The sequence below is a fragment of the Homalodisca vitripennis genome, chromosome 8, assembly GCF_021130785.1.
Source record: "Homalodisca vitripennis isolate AUS2020 chromosome 8, UT_GWSS_2.1, whole genome shotgun sequence".
NCBI lineage: Eukaryota > Metazoa > Arthropoda > Insecta > Hemiptera > Cicadellidae > Homalodisca > Homalodisca vitripennis.
Genome location: NC_060214.1, coordinates 115,982,501 through 116,005,524, shown reverse-complemented (window position 1 = coordinate 116,005,524; position 23,024 = coordinate 115,982,501). Strand labels below are relative to the sequence as shown.

General features: G+C 34.9%; 1 protein-coding gene and 1 non-coding gene across 2 annotated transcripts in view; both read left to right on the top strand.

Annotated features, from left to right (window-relative positions):
* LOC124367963 overlaps nt 1-23,024 on the top strand; it is a 443,446-nt gene that overhangs the window by 75,199 nt on the left and 345,223 nt on the right. The window lies entirely within an intron of this gene.
* Trnae-uuc lies at nt 22,700-22,771 on the top strand. The gene has a single exon. It is a non-coding gene; the product is annotated as a tRNA-Glu (tRNA).

Sequence of the window (23,024 nt, the reverse complement as noted above, 5' to 3'; positions counted from 1 at the left end):
AACTTCCGAGTCGATCAGCACAGAACGACGGCTTATGAACGCTTACCGTCCCAAGTTGGTGTCGTGCTAATCAACAGGCTCCCTGAGGGTATAAAAAAATTAAACGATCCCAATCAATTTAAAGCTCGACTAAAACACTTCCTGGTGTCAAAGGCATTTTACTCTGTTGATGAGTTCATAATGGGCCGTTGGGATGAAAACATTAGAAATTAATGAAGCTATTCAAGAGTATCAACACAAAACCCGGTTCTGATATAGATAAATAAAGACCGAATGACATAAAGTGATAAAGCAGGGTGACGCATACTGTGTTTATACAAAATAGGGCTATTAATTTATGTTTTTTTTTTAAAGTTGTGGTTTCAATTTAAGTTTCAACTTAAACTCCATTTTGACGCATTCAATAAAATTGTAACTATTGTTGATGCAATTAAGAGTATTATTATTATGTTTTATCGTTCAAATCCCTGTTCACTATATTCACCTACTTCCACCTACTTCCGTCTAGGGATCGTATATCTTAGCATCTGATAATGATCGTATCGCATAATTGCATTACGGACTCGCAGCCTACGACGGCTCCATAGGCAGATACAAAAATTCCACTTTAAGTGGTTTATTACTTTGTATGCTCTTCGTACTGGACACGTGCTCGACGATCTCGCCGGCTTTCTTGGACTTAAGTTTCAGAGAATCCCCGCCCGTTGTGCCTACTACAATGCAGTTAGTGCCCTTTGTTTCACTCCGTCCCTTTGTTTTATTTCTGCAGCCACTCTGAATATGCTATACTACAATGCATGGAAAGCCAATTTCAAGTACCATAGTGCACGCGTTCGCAGTTTCATTGTTTGAGTACAAATTGAAACAGTTCATTTCGTCAATGAAGTATCCTCACTAAAGGTTACGTAGTGACTTTGTGGCAGCTATTTTAAATACACTGCTGAACCAACACTGTACAAATATAATTGTTATAAAGAACTAGCTGTTTCCCGCGGCTTCGCACGCTTTTCGTAAGCTTCGTCCCTGTATGTGCACTTCTGGTTCAAAGTGAATATATTTCTAATGCCGATGTTGAGTTTGCCTTGTTGCAACGATCAAGAAAATCTGTCAAAAGTGTATGTTTATAGTACATGTACTTTATTATAAAGCGGACCAACACTCTAGTTCAACCAGAAATGTATTTTAAAGACAAATATATATCATAACTTATCACCTTCAAATAGTGTTTGACTATTTAATATACGTAATTGTTTCGTAATTGCAGTTTAAATTGTGCAGGCGCTTTGAAAACTTTGATCTTTTGCAGTGCTACATGGTGGCTAGTTACAATAATGGGCATAGCGCATAAACCTTCTCCGTAGAAAAATACATATACATACACATTTTCATAATCATCGGTCAAATGGTTCACGATTCCATAAAAGACAAACACACAAACATTCATTTTATATATATATATAGAAGTGTTATTAAATAAATCCACAATCATTTTTATCTGTAAAACTTCATCTGCAACAACTACTACAGCATGGGTTGGTAAGAAGTGCCTTTTCTTTCTGACTAATAAGTAATCAAATGTTGCATCCATATTGCATTCTCTCTTACAATTTTATATATCTCCACGCATTAAAGTTGGATATTAAAACCTACCACCAAAGACCGTTTTCTACAAAGAAACCATATAGAAAATGTTGGACATGTACAGTGTCTTATAGGTTATATCAGTATTTAAACTAAGTTGATTCCTAAACCAAACTCAATCGGAACTGCAGAATTTGCGTGATGGAAGGTCACACATCTATCCAACTTTCATATCGATAGTTTTAGTTTGATCATCAATGAATTTAATTCGGTTATTGTGCAAAGTTCAAAAAACATTTCTTCAAAGCTGAATGAATATTTATACAATTTTATACAGTATTTATGTGAATATTATAAACAAGATGAATTTTTAATCGAGTTCTTTTGTATCTTTTTTAAACAACTTGTTGGAAGATAGGTCGAGGGCGTTGACAACGAAGCCGCTCACTGCCGAACCCATACAAATACCTGAGCCTAGAGTCAACTACATCCCACTACCGCTGTGATGTAAAAATGAAATAACATGAAAGATTCTTTATTTACACAGGCAAAGTTAGGGCCGCATGGCGCTTTCTTACACTTAACCTGTGACAACGTAAAATTAAAAAGAAATTAAATATTATGCTACATTAAAAATAAAAAATTAAAGGAATAAATTTAATTTAAACAATGTCGAGAAATTAATATAAATATAAATTTAACAAATTAATATGTTAACTACTTCTATAATTCTTAAAAGATAATAAATAACATTATACTTTTAATATAAAAATATAACTAAAGTAGTTATTATACCTAACTTTTATCACACACAATCTCACATTCATCCCTCTGTCAGTGTCACGCTCACAGCATCTCAGACCGAATCTTTCAGTTTCGCCACAAACCGGGAACGGCTATCGATGGAAGTAATTGTTTGGGGAAGGGCATTCCACAACCTACAAGCCATTACATGGAAGGACTTATCAAACACTGCAGTCCTGTGCTGAGGCATTCTCAAACTGTATGAGCCAGAGCGAGTGCTTCTTATACCTACATAAGACCCAGATTTAAAATATTCAGAAAAATATCTTGGATAACCACATTAAAATATTGAATGAACTAGTTTTAGAATTTTTATGGATTTTTAATCTTTTAATTTTTGAATATTTGAATGAATATAGGACGGTGTGATGTGCTGCTCCCGTATCACATCGTAAGATCACGGTGTTACAGTAATTGAAATGTGAAAGTACAAGTGATTTAGTCAAGAGCAGTTTGATATGTTCTGGTAAAAAACGTTGTAAACGTTTGAATAAGTAAATAGATGCGGAAACCCGTTTACAAATCTCCGCAACAGCGTCAGTCCAAGTTAAAGAGGTAGAAAATTCAAAACAACCCACAAAGGTCATTCTTGGCAGATTATACCAGAAAAATAAAAGGAGAATTAAATCTCAAACTCAACAATTTTTGTGAAATAATAAACTTGTATTTACAGAATTTTCCGTGTCAGAACTATATCCTCATATTCATTCCCTGTGTGCGAAATCCCAGGCTTATCTGAATTGTTGGTACAATCTTTTTGTACCTTTATCAATTCCAAATTATCATTTACTAACGAGGCAGTGTTACTATGTTACACGAGGGCCACACGAAAATGTTTTGGATATTAGTTATAATATTTGTGGCTATTCCAGGAAATCACGTTAACATCTCGCGGAGTCATACGGATTGTATTTAAATACTTCGAAACTCTGCTGCAAGTTTTATTTTTCAATTTGAGGCAATTCGATTAACTACACTATCTATAGGCTATAGGTTGCTGGCAGTGGAATCCGTTTCCAGCAAGAGGCCAGTAACAAGTTGGTATCTGGTTTGCAGATCCCCTACGTTCTGTATGTCCTTAACGATACTACGAAACAACGATTCGGAATAACTTAGGAATGCCGCAATTATTCCTAGAGGAGTTCTCGCAACGTAGCAACCGTCATAGCAAAATTTTCGTAGTCGGACTTGAAGTCGGGAGGAGTAGTTTCTCATATTTTGGCTCTAGATTGTACAGTGAACACCCCATTGTCTGAAAGCTCATTTAAATTAAAATTGGAAAGGAATTTCTAATTGCTAACTCAGTTATGCAGGTCATGACATTGCATACGAGTTGTGATGCAAAATTATTACATGCGCAACTAAATTTTAATTTATTCTCTTAGCCAACAATTTAGTTCACGAATTTGTTAATATATATTATTTTTTATTTCGTATTTAGTATTAATTTTAGTGATGGCTTCTTTTATATGAAAAGCAGTAAACGTACTGAGAAACGTTTTAAAGAAAAATTGTTATACTATTATTTTATTTAACTCTAGATTTACCTTTTCTAAAATTTATGTCTAGAATAATTTACTAGAACCGTGTTTAATATTTGTATATTTCCTTAAACATTTAGTTTCGCCTAAAACATTTTTATATTCTTCAGATAATTGATATGTTTTGTAATTTTTCAAAAGTAGGTATTAATGATATCGACCTAAAGTGAGGCCACACATTCAGTTCGTGGCCTATCCTTATAAATAAATAACCAAAGCCTTTAACTTGGCATGGAATATCTCCGAGTTGTGAAATAAAAATAAGTCTAAAGTAGAAATATGATGAAGCTTGTGGCTATATCCTTCTTTAACATTACTAAACACATTTTTGTTCTCTTAGGACAAGAAGCTTATAGATTGCACTCATTCCTATAAGGACCTTAGTGCTGCTTCCGGAGTGACAGGCTATTCAGGATATGTAAGGTTAGGAGATGGGGGCCGCCTCCTATCGAGATCCATGAGGAAGAATTAGGGCACTAATCTCAAAGTCATGTCCCCCGGAAAAGGGGAAGGCCAGCTCTGAACCAGCCTCTCCAGTCAAAGCAGGCAAGGGTGGCACTCCCTTGTTGAGTCTAGCAAGAACCTCTGATACTTAGGGAACGAACCCCACCAACTCCAACAGTCATCTCCCGCAGTAGACTAGATTTATCGAATTACCCTTGCACCCCTGAATCTCGACATTTGCGGGTTTTGATGTGCCGCTCCTGGACATCCATAAGATTTCCCAGATTTAAGTGATACATCGGTTTTTGCTGTGCCCAGTGGTAGGTTCAACTGGAAGGTATAAACCAGCCAGAAGTGATCCCTGCTGGGTGAAACTACAAAACACCTTACCAGATAAATGGTGATGTACCGTTCTAGTCAACGTAATTTTTGGTTAATTAAATATAATGTTAAGAAGGACTTTAAAATATTAAAAGCATTTCATGATAATCAACAAATATACATTTTTTATTAAGCAAGCCATCATATCACCTAGGTGTAAGTGAGCTTTTACGAATATAATACATTTTGAGGAACCGATGTCTAATCGGGTTTTAAATATTCGACTCGGCACAAATTAAAAGCTCCTTCAAAGCGTTTGTGGATATTAGAGATATAAAATTCGAAAATATAGAAAAGAGTGAAAGTGCGACGCGGTGCGGCGCGGCGTGCCGACGCTAACTAAAGAGCACTCCGGTTCTGCGGGTTCCGTGTTTTTAATGAATCACTCGAGCGAGAGAGGGTAGTAACGTAGTGGCGGTGGTAGTGTAAGCCACCCTTCCCGCGGTTCCCTCAATGAGAGGGTCGTATTTTCCCTTTTAAAGGCAATTTCCGGGTCGTTTTCAAAGGTTTCAATACGTCAGTGAAATGAAAGACAAACAGGACTATTTCAGTGGCTTATTTTTATTGCCGATTCAAATTATAACTGAACTAGTATTTTGATGTCCTTTGTTCGATCGAATATGAGTGATACTCTATGTTAGGTCTCTTGAAATGGCCAATTTTCCATGAATGAGAATTGAAATGGTCACAGTTTTCGAATAATTCTCACTGTTCTAAATGATGATGGTTGAGAGATGAAGACTGAAAAAGCACTAGGCTATGGTGGTACCAAGGATGACATCCCCACGTGATCGAAATAATCACGTGAAGTTGCCTGAATGTAATTGGTCAGATCTGGAAACGTGGGCCAGTGAAGATGTTCTAAAATGTAAGGATACAAACCGAATATACGACATATTTAGGACATTTTTATTTGGGTAACAATTAGGAAGAAGGTAGAAGACAAGATAGCGAGGGATGGTGAATGATGTCCAGGCAGTAAGGACTTATTCAAAGGATCGGAACAAAGGATGCATTGAAGTGTGAAGAGGGGGAGAGTGAGAAAAAAAATACAAAGCAGGCTTGTTTCTGAAAAATAGGAGCATTTGACTCAGCTTTGTTACTTTAAGTGTTGCAGGTTCTTCTTCAATAGCAGCGTGCTAAATCTGAGGAAACGTTTTGAGAATGTGAGTGTGGATTTAAAATTACAAGTATATCAGATAACGTATACATCTTATAGTGGATAGTTATTCTGAAGGCATGAAGAACCTACATTTCGTTTATTGTACGAGTGTGATGTTGACATTTTAAAACAGTTGTTAAGGTCATAAACTACCTTTCCGTTCTGCCTTTGGATGAGAATAAATCGTAGGTCTCCATTGTAACACATGCGTAAAAAATTAACTAAAGAATGCTTGGTTTGAATTCACCATGTTTTGAGGTGGAAATGTAAGAAAACTCACTTCTCCATTGCGAAAAGAAACTATTTGCACGAAATCACCACAATAATCACCTGCAACGTAAGTTTGGCACATTATTAAAACGAGTGCAGTTGGAAAAGGAAAGCACGTTCTATCAACAAACCGTTAAAGTTAACTAGAACTGTGTGTGTGAGAGAGAGACAGATATAGTGAATGTGAGTTCGTTTAGTGTGGTGGGAGGGGGGAGGGAATGACGTTATCTGGTTTAACGATCACAGCTGCAGTTTTCAGTTGGTTAAATATTTAACTTTCATATACTAACTGACATTGACTACGGATGGATTAAGGTCTTGGGGTGATCGAATCGGAATGTCTCCTCACATCCACGATTACTTCAGTGACGTGGATGCTTTCGAAAGTGTCAAGGTCACCTTGAGACATTGCGTGGTGAAGGAAATTGACAATAGAACTAGAATATAGCATTGAAGTCACCATGGTTTAGATCCTATGTGAAACTGATACGCATCGTTGTTTGACATTATTTAAGGGTATAAAAGATATCCGTTAAGTAACAACATATATTGTTAGTAGCCAGGCACCAAGTCCTTACCATAAAGCAAATATGAATTTGAAGTCATATAGGTCGATGAAGTAAAGCCAACTGCCAGACCAAGATGGCGTCTCTCTTAATTTATATTTTTTTTTCGTATTTTAGTGTCAATAAACTACAACCTCTACTTTGACACTTCCAGTCCCACTTGAAGACACATGCTGATTATTTTTATACTTACTATAGAGCAACATAGACTTCTAGGACTGAAACAGTACATATAGTACAGGGACGGATCAAGTCATAATTTTCAGGGAGTAAAGGGCACCTGGGTTTTAGTTTACCGTTATCACTACTGTAACAGGGAATTTAGTGTTTCAATGCAGCAAGGAGTAAAACGTTTGGACAGAAATTTACTCATGCCCAAAGTTTAGTTCATATTTAGTTAGGTTAAGTTAGTTTATATTTTGTGGCTTAAATACCATACTTTTTTTATGAAAACGTATTTTTCAAAATTTTCCCTGGATCCACCACTGATGCAGTAAACCTACTAATTGGGCATCCACTGGATATGAGTTAGCCGACATTAACTAGTTTGACCAGTAACAAATAATTGAATAAATCAATTAACGTACAACAGAGTATCGAAAGAACAATTAACCTACACAACAGAGTATCGACACAACAAATAACCGACACAACGGAGTATCGACACAACAATTAACCGAGACAACAGAATATCGACACAACAGTTAGCCGAAACAACGAAGTATCGACAAAACAATTAACCGACACAACGGAGTATCGGCACAACAATTAACCGAGACAACAGAATATCGACACAACAATTAGCCGAAACAACGAAGTATCGACAAAATTATCGACAAAACAATTAACCGAGACAACGGAGTATCGACACAACAATGAACCGAAACAACGAAGTATCGGCACAACAATTAACCGACACAACGAAGTATCGACACAAGGGAGTATCGACACAACAATTAACCGACACAACAGAGTATGGACACAACAATGAACCTACACAACAGAGTATCGACACAACAATTAACCGTCACAACAGAATATAGACACAACGATTAACCGACACAACGGAGTATCGATGGAGACGTAGGAGCGTAACGAAGCATTTTTAGTCTTCGCGTCTATTCTTTACTTAGTTACTTGCAACCTATTGACATATTGTCTCCGAAATAAATAGTCGTTCCTTGGAGCTCAAACACTAAGCTCAAGTTTCTAGGTACTTTGTGTCAAGAGCTGTCATATATTCAGACAAAGACACAATTCTAAGAACTAAATAAAGTATGACGTAAATATCAAATCCTGTAAAAGCTACAGAGCGATTAATTATTTCTACACCAATTCAAGTGGTTTGCTTCGCAGTATGAGGAAAACACTTTCTGATATCTGAGCTCAGATTATGACGCGAGATCGAGAGAACTTCCCAGACTGGATTCTGAGAATTTGCTCTTTGTCGGGACAACGACCCCAATAAAGGATGTATTGGAATTTCACCTCCGTTTATATTTATAGTACTCTGTCACTCGCCCATTACTTCATTCATTCGTACTTGATTTTGAAATATTTAAGTATAGTTTAAAATTATCCATTTTCCACATTCTAAATCTCGATAATCTTATATAGATTTGTTACAAATAACCGTACGCTATTAAATATGGGGGGGAGGACACATATTCAAATCATTTTTATTGTTTAATTTCCTTTGTATAAAATACAGAAAGAGGTCAAAAAATTTACAGCCTAAATATTAACAGAAAACTGTTAATATGCGGTTTGTATTGCGTTGCGTATGATGTGTAGTTTAACTTCGAACATGTTATCCCTCCAAACATTTTCAGAACTAAAACTTATTTTTAGCCCATTATTAATTGGCAATTACTCAATTTAAAATTAGTTATTTACTTTAACTATGAAATAGAATTGAATTTATCCAACCGATTCATGAGAATTTATAAAGATAGTTTTAACGTGTTTTGAAGTGAAGATAACCAAAACTATTACTTCAAGGTTATTGTAATTCGGTCTCCGCTGGATTTGTATTGCTAAAATATTATTTTAATATTTTTTGTATTGTTGATATTTAAGTAACATAAATTAATGGTATAAATATATGTAGCAAAACTAATACATGAAATTCTCCAGTTTCACTTAAGAATTTATAATTAATTAATCCCTTCAATTTGGGAAAAACTAAATATTAATTCCATTTCAATTTCTTTTCACTGCCTATAAATAATAACACTAGTATTTAAAAGTGTATACTCTAAAAATATAATTAATAATTTTTGATAGGATATGATGTAGAAATTTGTAAAAAGGACATTCAGTAATATAAAGTCATTAAGGTAATAATATCCAAGGTGTGAAGAAACAAAAGGGAATTATCCTGCTTAACATATTTTTGGGAACTTGGGTGCTTTATGTAAGTTATACATTAGAACGTAGGAAACACTCATAACATTTCGTACGTATAATGATAGGAAGACAAGTACAAGGAAAGATAGTTTACATCCAGAGATGAACCATGGTCCTAATTTTCGAGATCACAACGGTTTTGAGAGTTGTAAATTACGCACCGGTCTGTGTAAATTACACGCAGCTGTCATATTTTATTCGAAACTGCGAAATCTCGCGATTGAAAGAGTGGTTCGACATTGTTCGGAGAAACCGGTATGTTCCTTTAAAGCGACCATGTGGTTCTCTTTAGGCACGACCCTCTCATTGACTGTACGAGTACGATACGATGCGTGTATTACTACCGCCTCTCCCACGCTACAACCCCCCCTCTCACACACACTCTCGCACTCTTACTCTCACTCTCTCCCTTATGCTCGAGTGATTCATTAAAAGCGCGGAACCTTTGGAGCCAGGAGAGCTCTCTAGTTAGAGGCGGCTTGCCGCAACACTACGAGTTTCACATCTCTTGTTTGCTGAGCGTTAGCGAAGCCTATCACTTAAGGAGCTGGGAAGATTTCATATCTGTCTGTCTGTCCAAACTGACCTGAATACTCGAAATTCTTGTGCAGTTTCATTTCTTTATCACACTTCACAGCTCAAATACGTTTATTTATTAACAATTTTTTGCTTTGTACATGTGCCCTCCCCCCACACGTGCGGGATTCTGAAAATACACGCATTATTATTACACTTCTTCAACTACTGTACTTTCACATGGCTACTACACAGTGCAATACTCCTACCATGTTATTCCAGGAATAAGTCTACTCTACAATTAAATTACTTTTTATAGCTAATAATGATAACAGTGACAATTATAATAACAATAAGAATTTAACACTAGTAAATATTTTATTTTATTTAGTAACCATTTTAAAACAAAATAATTTCCAAAAAAAAACACAATAAATACTGGTACAGCTACACCGAAAAAACACCTTTTCTAATTAAAAGCTACTCCAAGTGACTCCCAGTACATGGAAGCTCTCCCATGAGTGTACACCTAGATTTGTAGGTTATTGCGTAATAAATAACAGCAATAACTAACAAATAAACATGTAAATTCACAACAACAAAAATCAACAGTAATAACAAATAATACACTTCTAAATTCAATAACAGGATAATAAAACTTTATAAAAAAATCCAGTAAAAAGCTCAATAAATATAATAAAATGTACAAAACTCGTCAACAGCACAAGCCATAATCAGTAATCACGGTGCATTTCATTATATTATCATTAGGCGAATATACTGTTTAGTTTTCATTTTAATTTTGGTTTACTTTCAAATAACAATTCGTCGCTGACCTGTATAGTGAAGTTATTAAATATTTTAATTCCTGCATAGCCAAACTATATAGACAACATCAAGTTCGATGGTGGTGCATGTTTTGATAAGAGATTTGGCTGAGCGTTAGCGAACGTTTTTACATTGATAAGCATTGGATCAATCTTCAACCATAGTTATGGTATGTGTAGAAAACACGTTTGCTTCGTCGTGCTTTGGGCTTGTGTCTAAAACAAGGGGGGGGCTCGATTGTGCACCTGTTGAAACGACGAGAACACCTCACCACCTAAATTACACTGGATGGCTGCTGGATAGAGACAGACCACCCTTTCTAGTCTAGGTGTTTCTGAATTCAAAACTACATAATGAATTAATTTTTGAACGTCTTTGTTGCCCAAATTTTATGGATCTCTTCATATTTTTATAGACGTGGAGTCAAGTCTGTGATAGTGTCATATTTCAGATGTTGTACTAAGCGGAAGGTTACGATGGAACTGAAGTTAACATTTGCATGCAAACTGCAGTTGTATACGTGACGCTGGTATTTTACGAATTGTAGATATGAGGTTAAACCAGAACTCTAACCTCAATTAGTGCAATGCGTGGCCTTTGTGTTTTATACTTAAGTGACTTTAAGACCTATTTACGTTAAGGGCAATTACGTAGCAACACCCAAGTACATAAATGTGAAATGTTAATGTAGCTATCCATAATTTATCCACCTTTAGTTGAGAGTAATAATTCGTCCATAGCGGGGCGTGTCTCTAGCCAGGGGAATCCAACTGGACTGAACGAATTCCCAGGATTTCGGTGCGTCCAGTTCACAGCTGATCTTTCCCAATTTGCTCTTTTCCCTAAAAAAAAGGGATGATTCCTAACATGGTGTAAGAAGTTGACTTTTCTTCGGTGGCTTATTACAAATGATCTTCGAATCATATCGGTGATAAGACGTTTACTATTCTTTGTGTGTTTTAATTGTTCATAGGTTGGCAACGCAGGGAGATCCGCTTGCCATGTGTGTCCGGTCTGGCGATGACTCAGAACTACGTTTTTTTCTAAAAATTACCTTTTTTTCAAAATGGTAATTAACACTTAATATAAAATTCGGATATTAAATTGGATTTTCCCATGATCATGAGCATTTAAAAACATTTTTGGACGCACAAGTGTTAGTAGTGACAAATAGCTACAAATAATGTATTTTATGTTACTAAAAACAATGATTAAAACTGTCCAATTAGAATTAGTCGTACATATTTATTATTATAATTAAAACAAGGTTAATAGCGTTCAACACTCAATATTATCTTTAACGGGAAAATTAAAACCGGTTTTAATTATCTTCCTTAGGATGCACCTGCGTGTAAGGCAGAAGGGCGCTCACCATCGCTTCACAATGCCAAACTAAACGGCAGTTGTGCCAGATGAAAAGTTAGAGCACCTACTGTCACAATAGCATTTAGCTTTATCAGTTGAGTTGACGCTGTTGATGACCGCGTGTGAACCGGCCTTTTATGACGTCACGCATTAGTGGGCGGCGCTTCACTCTCAACACTCGGTGAATAGAATCTGGCAGCGGTCCAGTCAGACCTTTCATCCTTGTTTATCCTGTGATCACCATTAGTCTATCAGTCCGAGCTGAATGATGATAGGCTTACCACAAAACTATCCAGCTTTCATCGGTCGTGTTGGAAATTCATCCACCATTAGCCACTAATTAAGTCACTTTAATCAGCTGTTTACCTGAATGGGTTGATTACATCGAGCCGTTGTGTATAGCCTCGGGTCTATATCTACGAGTTTGTGAATCACATACGAGTTAAAATATTGTCAATTTAGTTGTTCGCTGGATAATGCTGCAGTTTGTTACATAAACTATGAGTTCGGATGTCCAAAACTGAAAAAATAAATCAGAAATATATATCCGAAAATTTGAATTTTTAACCCTAAAAGTGCTGTTATCGCGCTAGCGAAGTTAGGTCGCCGTTTACCATAAACGACATACGTATATATTTTTTTTATTTGTAATAAGTTTGTCATTATTTTGTAAATTTTGAATTGTTGATTCAGTGTGTTTAGTAAAGTGCTATGCTCAGGGCCGTACTCAGATTTGGGGGCCCCGGTAAAGATATTCGGGCGGGCCCCATTATGTACTGCCCCCGTATAAGTGTGGTGGGGCCCCGGTAAAATTGTCCGAAAAACCGGCCTGAGTATGGGCCTGGCTATGCTGTACTAGACGTGAAAAAATAAAACAAAAATTAAAAAAAAACCGTTAATAGCTTTTAAACATGTAACGGTAAGTTATCAAAATCGGCAGTTTCTTATTCTGTATCTTTTGCTGAAAAACAATACATAATATGTCACACTTTGTTAATTTGCATATAATTATTATTTACTTGCAATATATGCTTGCAAAACTTCTAAAAAGCGTGTTGCACTGCAAGTGAATATAGTTAGAGCTTGGAGGATAAAACCTATTTAACGTAAGTCAACAATATAGTGAATCGCTCTCCACCACCGGCTTCGTAATTAAATTATATCCGCACGTGGGATAACCATTACCTAATCACAGCTATTGCCAGTGTTAGGATTAAGTAACCTTGTGACGTTGATGACCCAGGTGCTACAAGATTGTAACGCAGCATTTGGCAAGGCTAGCTCAGAATAAAATTAGCCGTTGGTCAACAGTTGATCATCTCTTAATGTTATATTGACTCGTACATGTTAAAGTAAGTAAATAATGTCGATTAATAACTCGAAAATAACTGTGGTAATGTTGTTTGTGTGAAGTAACTCTTTTAAAATGTATTTAATTTGAAGGTAAAATGTAGTCTACAATCTCAATGTTAGGCCAAAAGGCAAAACATGTATAAATAAATAACTTAAAGAGTTTTCTTTGTTGGAAAATGCGATTGGACACCTGAAAAGATCGTTGTCAATGTCATTGATAAGGTAAAGAACACTGAGAAGGTTATACAGTATTTATAACCTGGCGACTAGCGGGTTTAATTCGAAACAAGATTTAAACCACACATTCATCAACAAGCTAAATATTTATTTAGTTAACATAACTTCAACTGTTGATTTATTGCTAACCATTGTTCGGCAAGATCAACACACAGGCCAAATATTTTTAGTCAACATAACTGTAACTGTTGATTAATTGTTAAGCATTGTCTAGCGATCCTTAACTCACAAACGGAGTATTTATTTAGGTTAGGTTTTCACGTACCCTCAACTATTGTTTAACAATTAAGCATTGTTTAGCATTCATTAACGCACAAGCCAAGCATTTATTTAGTTGCTATAACTGTCAAGTATTGTTTGACAGAGAAATAAATACTCACCTCTATCGAAATGTATGTCTGTTATTTCTTAAAACATCCTGAAAATGTTGGTAGATAAAATAAACCACCAACTACGATGAATCTCTTATCTCTCTCATTTGGGCTATTTATGACGTCACCTCTTCGTTCCTGTTCATTTCCCCCATGAAGTAATGGAGACTGTACATAACTACTAAAGTTCTAATAAATCAATTATTAATAGTAAATTATGTACAGCAGCGGAATACTTCCAAATTAACCATTTCGTATCCTCAGAAACTATACTTATGGATGTCTTTCTATTATAAACACTATGCTTTTACTTTGAGAGTTGATGCCTAGAGGCTTTATATATTATTTTTAGTATATTACTGTACAATTAAAACAAAGTGTTTTTAAAACATTCGCACTATATTTCGGTGAAACCCGTCTTCAGGTGCAAAAATTGTATAAAGTATAAAAATATAAAAGAAAACAGTACAAACGAAAGTAAATAAACAGTGAATAAATAATAATAATTACAGATGACATGAACTAAACAATTGTTCCATATGTTGATTTCAAATTTAGACGTTTTTGGCTAAGTTATCTGATGTTGAGTCCATGTGGAATTTTGCTCTTTAAAACCAATTGGTGTGCTTGTTCTAATGTTCTGAGGTAAATTGGGTTTGAATTTGTATGTACTTGCCGAATAGGTTTGACTGAATATGTATTTTCAAAAGTTTCATTGTGATTTAGACCATGAGTGACGACAGTTTTCTTTAAATCTTGGTGTATATAATCAAATCGGTGTCCTGTCATTCTTGTCCTCAAGGTATTTGTTGTTGAGCCAATATAATCTGCTGGACCTTTTTTTACTTTGAATTTGGTAAATCACATTTTTAGATTCACAAGACAAGTTGCCGATGATAGGATATGCCTTGCGTGTTTTGCTACTAGTGAATTTTGAAGAATTGTTTAGTTCATGTCATCTGTAATTATTATTATTATTATTTATTCACTGTTTATTTACTTTCGTTTGTACTGTTTTCTTTTATATTTTATACAATTTTTGCACCTGAAGACGGTTTTCACCGAAATATAGTGCCAATGTTTTAAAAACACTTTGTTTTAATTGTATAGTAATATACTAAAATTAATTTTATAAACACTATGTAATCTTAGTTCTCTAGGAAACTTAAACTTGATATAAACGTAGGACTGTGGACAACTTAATTTCTCCCAACTACATGTTTTTGTTCTCTTAGGACAAGAAGCTAAGAAAATTGCACCTAGTCCTATAAATTGGCCCTTGACTTTGCGCTGCTTCCGGAGTGACAGGATATTCTGGATATTTTATTAAGTGCATGTTTTAGAGTTAGTGAAGTTGACACACAACATGGTGGTTGTGATTCCTGACTTACGCGTGTCACAACGCTCTGGAATGATTTGTTTATTTTAAAATAGTTTGTAATTAATAATAATAATAATAATAATTTCTTTATTTCTCTTTCTTTCTTTCTTTTACATTTTACATATATATGTATACACAATTCATTCATAATACCAGTCTGTCCTTGATTACAAACTTAAGACTATAGTTTAAAATTAGACAAATAACAAATAAAATAGATACACTATGTACATTAACCAATAGTTTTGTATGAAAGAGAAAGAGAAATCTCCAAGGCTTAGCCTGATTGGAGAATTACACATTCAATTTACATTGTAAAAGCGGTAGCAGAAAGTTATTACAAAATAATCAAAGAAACAAAATTTATTAAATAATCTAAACTCAGATACAGTTGGTACACCACAAGCTTAAAATTACATCTTGTTATAGGCTGAATTGGTTACAGAATTAAAGATCTATTTGTAGAGAATAATAAACAGGAATAGAAAAGGAACAATGTTTAATTTCGAAAGTACAATATAAAAGCTTTGTGTGAACATAAATTATAGTTCTTCTATGTAACTTCAATAAGATTTGTTCCCTCCCCATCTTTCCCTGACCATACTGAGAAATCAGCAGCTGATAGATAAGATAATTATTTTGGAACCGTCAACCTCAAACTGTTCACAACCTGTCCTGAGTAGATAATGCATAATAACCTTAAATTATGTGATACATTATATGATTATGTGATGTGTTTTGAGTGTTATAGTGTGTTGTGATTAGTTAAAATTTGGATGTTTGATAAGTGCAGTGGTTGTGCTGTGAGAATTTAGTCTACGGTAAGACGAAGTTTTCTTATTTCATAGTACATACAATTAGTCAATCAATATACAATACAATATACTTATAAACAATCATGATAGGGCTTTAAATAAAATCTCACATACAATTATGTGTTAGGTTAGTTATTTACCTGAAGAAGAGATCAGGTTGCAGATCTCGAAACGTAGTGTTACTGATTTTTTGTATCACTGAACGATGGCAAATGTCCGGAAAATACTGTTTCCTTCACAATCCTTCCATCGTCAAAAACAAACTTCAAATAAATAACCTGATATAAGAATAATCATAAATGGTCATCCAAACTTAATCTTTTAGTCAACTTAGTCCCCTTACCTAACTTGTCCTCATGTCATCCTAATCCCCTGATCATTAGGTATCTAAATGAAAATGTAGCAATTTCTGATGTGGGTAAATTTTCTATACTCTTTTGTTACACTCTGTTTACCTAATTTATTATAGTTATCGTTCTGATTGTTGAAGTTTGTTCTAAGTTTATCTTTTGTTACTTCTTTTAGAAATTTAATGTTGTTATTTTTTAAATTTTTATCATATTCTTTATAGTTTGTTTTCAAGTTTACCTCTTGTCATTGCTTTAAAACGTTTACTGTTGTTATAGTTGTTCAAATTTTATTTTTAATTGTTGCCCTCTTTTTCTTGTCTAGACACTAGACTTGTTACACTTGTTTACTGTTTTTGCTCACCAGCTCCTGACTTCTTTTTTTTGTCTTATTTGCTGTCCACATATTTAATGCTTGTATTATTGTATATTTATATAATTTCAATAAACATTGAATTGCAAAAAGTACTTGCTCCGCCGGGACTCGAACCCGGATCTATGTTTATTGAAATACATTTTGCGATTCATATGCGATAATGTTTATTGAAATTAAATAAGGCTATTGCCATTTATACAAATTTAATGTAAATAAAAGTCATTTGACAGGTATTTGGTCTTCCGATCATATGTTAGTTTGATTATTTAAACGCATATGTGACAGATACGGCCAAATACAAAATAATTGAATCGTAAAATGTAAGGCCTCTGTGGTGTAATTGTAGCACATTCACCCGGCAAGTGAGAGATCCGGGTTCGAGTCCCGGCGGAGCAAGTACTTTTTTGCGATTCAATGTTTATTGAAATTAAATAAGGCTATTGCCATTTATACAATTTAATGTAAATAAAAGTCATTTGACAGGTATTTGGTCTTCCGATCATATGTTAGTTTGGTTATTTAAACACATATGTGACAGATACGGCCAAATACAAAATAACTGAATTGTAAAATGTAAGGGCTCTGTGGTGTAATTGTAGCACATTCACCCGGCAAGTGAGAGATCCGGGTTCGAGTCCCGGCGGAGCAAGTACTTTTTGCGATTCAATGTTTATTGAAATTAAATAAGGCTATTGCCATTTATACAAATTTAATGTATATTTATATAGTATTAGTAGGCCTATATTGGTGTACTGTATTGTATTAGTTATACAAATATTGTTAATTATTATTGTAAAAACTGTGGATACCGTTGACGAATAAATAAATAAATAGCCAACTTTCATTCTTGGTTAGCCTAATTCTGACACTAGTTCATCCAGTTTAAGAAAAGTGTCCGTTTGCAAACTGTTAGGGCGTCCAGGCGAGATGACGCCGATAGAGTACCTGTAGAGTTTGAAGTGGGAACTGTACACACTACACACGTCTGAGTCTATCGACATTGACTTGACAACAGTAAACAGCTGACTGTTTGTGTACTTGCATGCCAACTGCGAACTATTCTCTCCCACTCTGACAATAAACAAAGAGAAATTACACCACCGCGCCTCCATTGTAGTCTATGTTCAGAACACTCATTGAGCCGGTGGTTATTTATTACATTCTTATTTAGTAACAGTTGTCTACGCTTGGATAGTTCCGAGTATAGAAGTGGAAAATTAGATTATATTTTATTATATTGGATAACAATTAACGGACGCTACGCTGTCTGAATCATGTAATGAGTTATATATTTATGCTGCTGATCAGGGTCATAGCTCTATGGCTCTCGCAATAAAAAATAATAGTAGTGATACAGTAGTAGTAGCTATGGTAAAAAGGGTTGATTCAATGTGAATTTTGAGTTAAGCTCCAGTTCACCTTTCTTTTATTGCAGCGTCTGGTATTTGACGCTGTCTCAGACTTGACTACTCCTGGAATCTGGAGTCATATCAGTCTGAAGATATCCAAAGAAAGTCGACGACGAAGAAGCTCAAAACGAAACATTTACAACGTTTCGACATCAGATAGGCCTAAAAATAAGTAAAGAAATATTATCATTGTCTCATCAGGTACACACATTGAGTGCACTTCGATGTGATAGACACGATCTCTAAGCACGGTGGAGCAATCGAGTTTTCTACACATAAAGTAGAAGGGTTGATTCAATTTAATTTTGAGTTTAGTTCCAGTTCACCTTCCTCTTAGTACTGTCCCCTCCCAAGAGAATTTTATTTGAAAATAATCAATTGCGTAACAGTATATTTTCGACTAAAAATAAGTTTCACGTTGGAACTTTAATGAAGGAAACAGGATTTTTCCGGACATTTGCCATCGTTCAGTGAAACAAAAAATCAGTAACACTACGTTTCCAGATCTGCAATCTGATCTCTTCTTCAGGTACACAACTAACCTAACACATAAATGCAAACTAGCTTTGCATGAGATATCCTTAGAAATATTTTAGGAAAACCGCCTAAGTCAGGAGTCACAACCTACATGTTGTTTGTCAATTTAACTAACTCTATAAACATGCACTTAGTAAAAAACTATACCAAACACTAATCATTAAAACTTAAACTACGGAATACAGGTCACAATACGTCTTCATTCGTCTATTAACCACCTACGTCTACTAACCACAGTCGTATTGTGACTTGTATTCCGTAGTTAAGTTTTAATGATTAGTGTTTGGTATAGTTTTTTTACTAAGTGCATGTTTATAGAGTTAGTGAAGTTGACAAACAACATGTTGGTTGTGATTCCTGACTTAGGCGTGCCACAACGCTTTGGTAAGATTTGTTTATTTCAACCTAGTTTGTAACTATACAGGGTGACAATTAAGTCTGGAACCTCTTTTTTAATTTTTGAACCACAATAGAAAGAAATACCAAAGTTCACACGTGTTTACTGGTGATAGTAATGCACACATATGCCTAATTACCGACCGAATAATCCCTTTGGGGGACGGTCCACAAGGAGTCAGACAAAATTCTTAAATAGCAGCATAGGTCAAGTTTGGTATCAAATTAAAGGTCTTACTTAGCAGAGTACAATGCCGCAAACCGGACTTCAAAAGGTGGATTCATTCAGTAGTTATAGCTATTTGAATTGTAAAACAATTGAATAATGTAAATTATTAAGTATTACAAGTAAACATCAATTTTTAAGTACCTGTGATCAAAGTAAGTGTTCAAAATGTTCCCCTCCCATCATCTGACAATGTAGTAATCAAAGCCAGGAATCAATAATTATTACCAATAACACAACTACTGTTAGAACGTGAAAGTGGCAGATTTAGTCATACACAGCATCCACAGAAACTTAACGTTTAGGCAGGTATTATAGGAAATCAAATTATGAGCCCATTATTTATCAATGGTAATTTAAATGATGACTCGTGTCTAGCAATGCTCCAAAATGAGATAATTCCTGCACTTGAATTATTCCTGCAAGCTGCTCTTGGTCGACAATTTCAAAGAATTTATTTCCAACAAGATGGTGCGCCACCTCACTTTGCTCTCCTTGTTAGAGAATACTTGGATACAATATTCCTTCACAGATGGATTGGAAGATGTGGTGCAGTAGAGTGGCCTGCTCGTTCCCCTGATTTATCTCCGATGGAATTTTTTCCTTGGGGATACCTTAAAGATAAAGTTTATCGTACTAAGCCTCGAGATTTGGCACACCTCATAGTCCAAGAAGCTCAAGATATTCCTCGTGACTACCTTCAAAATGCAGTGGATGGCTTTTACAACCGCCTAGGACATTGCCAAACGATGGGAGGGGAACATTTTGAACACTTACTTTTTACATTATTCAATTGTTTTACAATTCAAATAGCTATAACTACTGAATGAATCCACCTTTTGAAGTCCGGTTTGCGGCATTGTACTCTGCTAAGTAAGACCTTTAATTTGATACCAAACTTGACCTATGCTGCTATTTAAGAATTTTGTCTGACTCCTTGTGGACCGTCCCCCAAAGGGATTATCTGGTCGGTAATTGGGCAGATGTGTGCGTTACTATCACCAGTAAGCACGTGAGAACTTTGATATTTCTTTATATTGTGGTTCAAAAATTAAAAAAGAGGTTCCAGACTTAATTGTCACCCTGTATATTAGGTTAGTTCTTTACCTGAAGAAGAGATCAGATTGCAGATCTCGAAACGTAGTGTTACTGATTTTTTGTTTCACTGAACGGTGGCAAATGTCCGGAAAAATCCTGTTTCCGTCACAATCCTTCCATCGTCAAAAATAACCTTCAAACAATGGAACTTTAATGTCAATTACAATCAATTATATAAATCCAAAATTTAAAACCTATTTAAGTTTACTAAATACACAGCACTGCATATATAATAATTCAATGTTGTTGAAAATATTTGAATTCGCCGTTACGTAGCAAATACGAAAGTGAGGTTAGTTCTTATTATTTCTCGTGGCTTCTACCTGTACCCGTTACTTGCAATAACGGAGTACAAAATGTACTCGTACTGATTTAGAGTCATACAGAATACTCCTAAAATGGAACAGTTACTGTAACTGTTGCGCGAGTCCGAGTACTTTGTACCGGAAACGGCGGTAACCGTGTAAAGTATCTGTATCGTAAAAGTACCCGTAACAGTAACCTGTGCCGGGTAATTTCGGTTGCGGTAACTTGTACACTCGGGACAGACGAGTAACCGGTACAAAGTATCTGTTACACTAGTCCCGACGTGATCAGTTGTCACTGTAGTGAGTGAGTTGCCGACCTCTGAGCAGTTCTGTACTGTGTTAGTTTGTTGTCATTCGCTGTCACTACGAGGCAACACCGCTCCGGGCAGTCCGCGATTTCTGTATTAAAACGAGCAAATTGTCGGTTACAGTGAATCAGCAAAGCCTGCTCAATTTAATCTGTGTTAAAAATCAAACGTTTTAATAAGATGTTTACAAAATTACATTACACGCTCAAGATAATGATTAGGAACTCGATAACTTGAACAAGACAAGAGCGTGGTCAAGAATAAAGGTTGAAAAGTTAACTTAATACCAAATTTATTTTCATACTCTTCTTAAATTACATGCTCAATTACAGTATACCTTCATCTATTGTCTTACATTTGGTCTTAATCGGATCACAAGTTTTCCGAGTTATGAAGTTTTAAAGTTGCAGGTTGGTTGAAAAGCGCCAAAACCGGTATTGTTTCGTCATTATCGATATAAAAACTGACAGCCATTGTTAGTAAAGAGTTGTATATGACGGAGCGCAGAGATAAACAAGCAAAATGTTCAAATACTACCATTATTATAGCTCTCTTAAATAGTTTAAGGTAAACTCGGATATCTATACTTTTTGATTCGAGAATAGACATCAAGATTTAGCTTTTGCTTTGATCTGTGATTGAAACTTGGCCATGTTGTTCAATTTATTTAATGTTATGATTGAATTTTGTTGTAGTTAAATGCACTTCATATAAAATATTTTTGTTACTGAAGATTATAGTAATTAGTTATAAGCTCCCTGGTAAATAGTAGTTGAGTGGTTTTGACCTGAACTTTACCTTCAGAAGCTTTTAATAAGAATTTAAGTCCTAATACTTCAAAAATTTCCCGGGGGAGAGTCCTCGGACCTCCCTACTGATTTGGAGGGTTTTCATTACCCCTAACCCCTCGGTGTTCCGGACATCCCCTAGAGAAAATTTCTGGGCGCGCCACTGAAGGGTGTGACGTATATTTGAATTAAAATATCACACTACTTCTAAGAAAATATTTTATCTAGACTTTAAACTTTCTTGATAACCTATTGTCATTAAAAATGTAATTGGCTTATGTAATATTTCTTTAATAAACATGTTATTCAACCATGTAATAATTCATTCATATATAGTTTTAAAAAATAATAAGACGTAAAGCTAGTGTGTAACTATTAAACCAATTTTAAAGCATTTATATTATAACTTTTTAAAATTCAACTTGTGATACATAATTCTAATGGTTCCAATCCAAACTTTACCTTTAAAACACACATTTTGTATGAAAGTTAAAGGTTATAATACAAAATGAAATTTTTATACTTATTTAAAATCAAACAGAATTTTTTATACGCTTAAACTAAAAATTTTCCAAAATCCTTTATAAAATGTCATTCTCCATGAATAAATTATATATAATGTGAATAATGAATTACATAAAAATAATGTTAGTAGTACTGTACTGTACTTATGTCCAGATTTTTATTTTTACGACGCAAACCATAGTTTTTGAAATCGTCATAGTTTATCAAGATTTAAAAAAACATGGCAGCATTATTCATATTTAAGGGTATTTCTGGAATATCGAAAAACTTACTTATTTTAATCAATAAAATTACAAGTAATTTATGGAAGTGGAGTGGTGCACATTCCAGGAGAAATAAATGCTTCCAGCCAACAAGTCCCATGTGGTCTAGTGGCTAGGATATCTGGCTTTCACCCAGAAGGCCCGGGTTCGATTCCCGGCATGGGAATGTAATTTTTGTATGCACAATGAACGAGAGATGTCGCACATGTGGTTGACTTCAATGAGTCTGAATTATGCGTTAAAGCAATTTAAGCTATCCAAAATTTTTAGTTTAAGTTTTAAATATAATGCAGCATAATTAAATAAAATTAATAGATTGTACACTCTTTGGTGAGCTCATGAAGAAAGATGATTGTTCTATGCATTTCCAAGCAGCGGTCATGGAATAGAAATGTATGTCTGTGGTCAACTCAGAACTT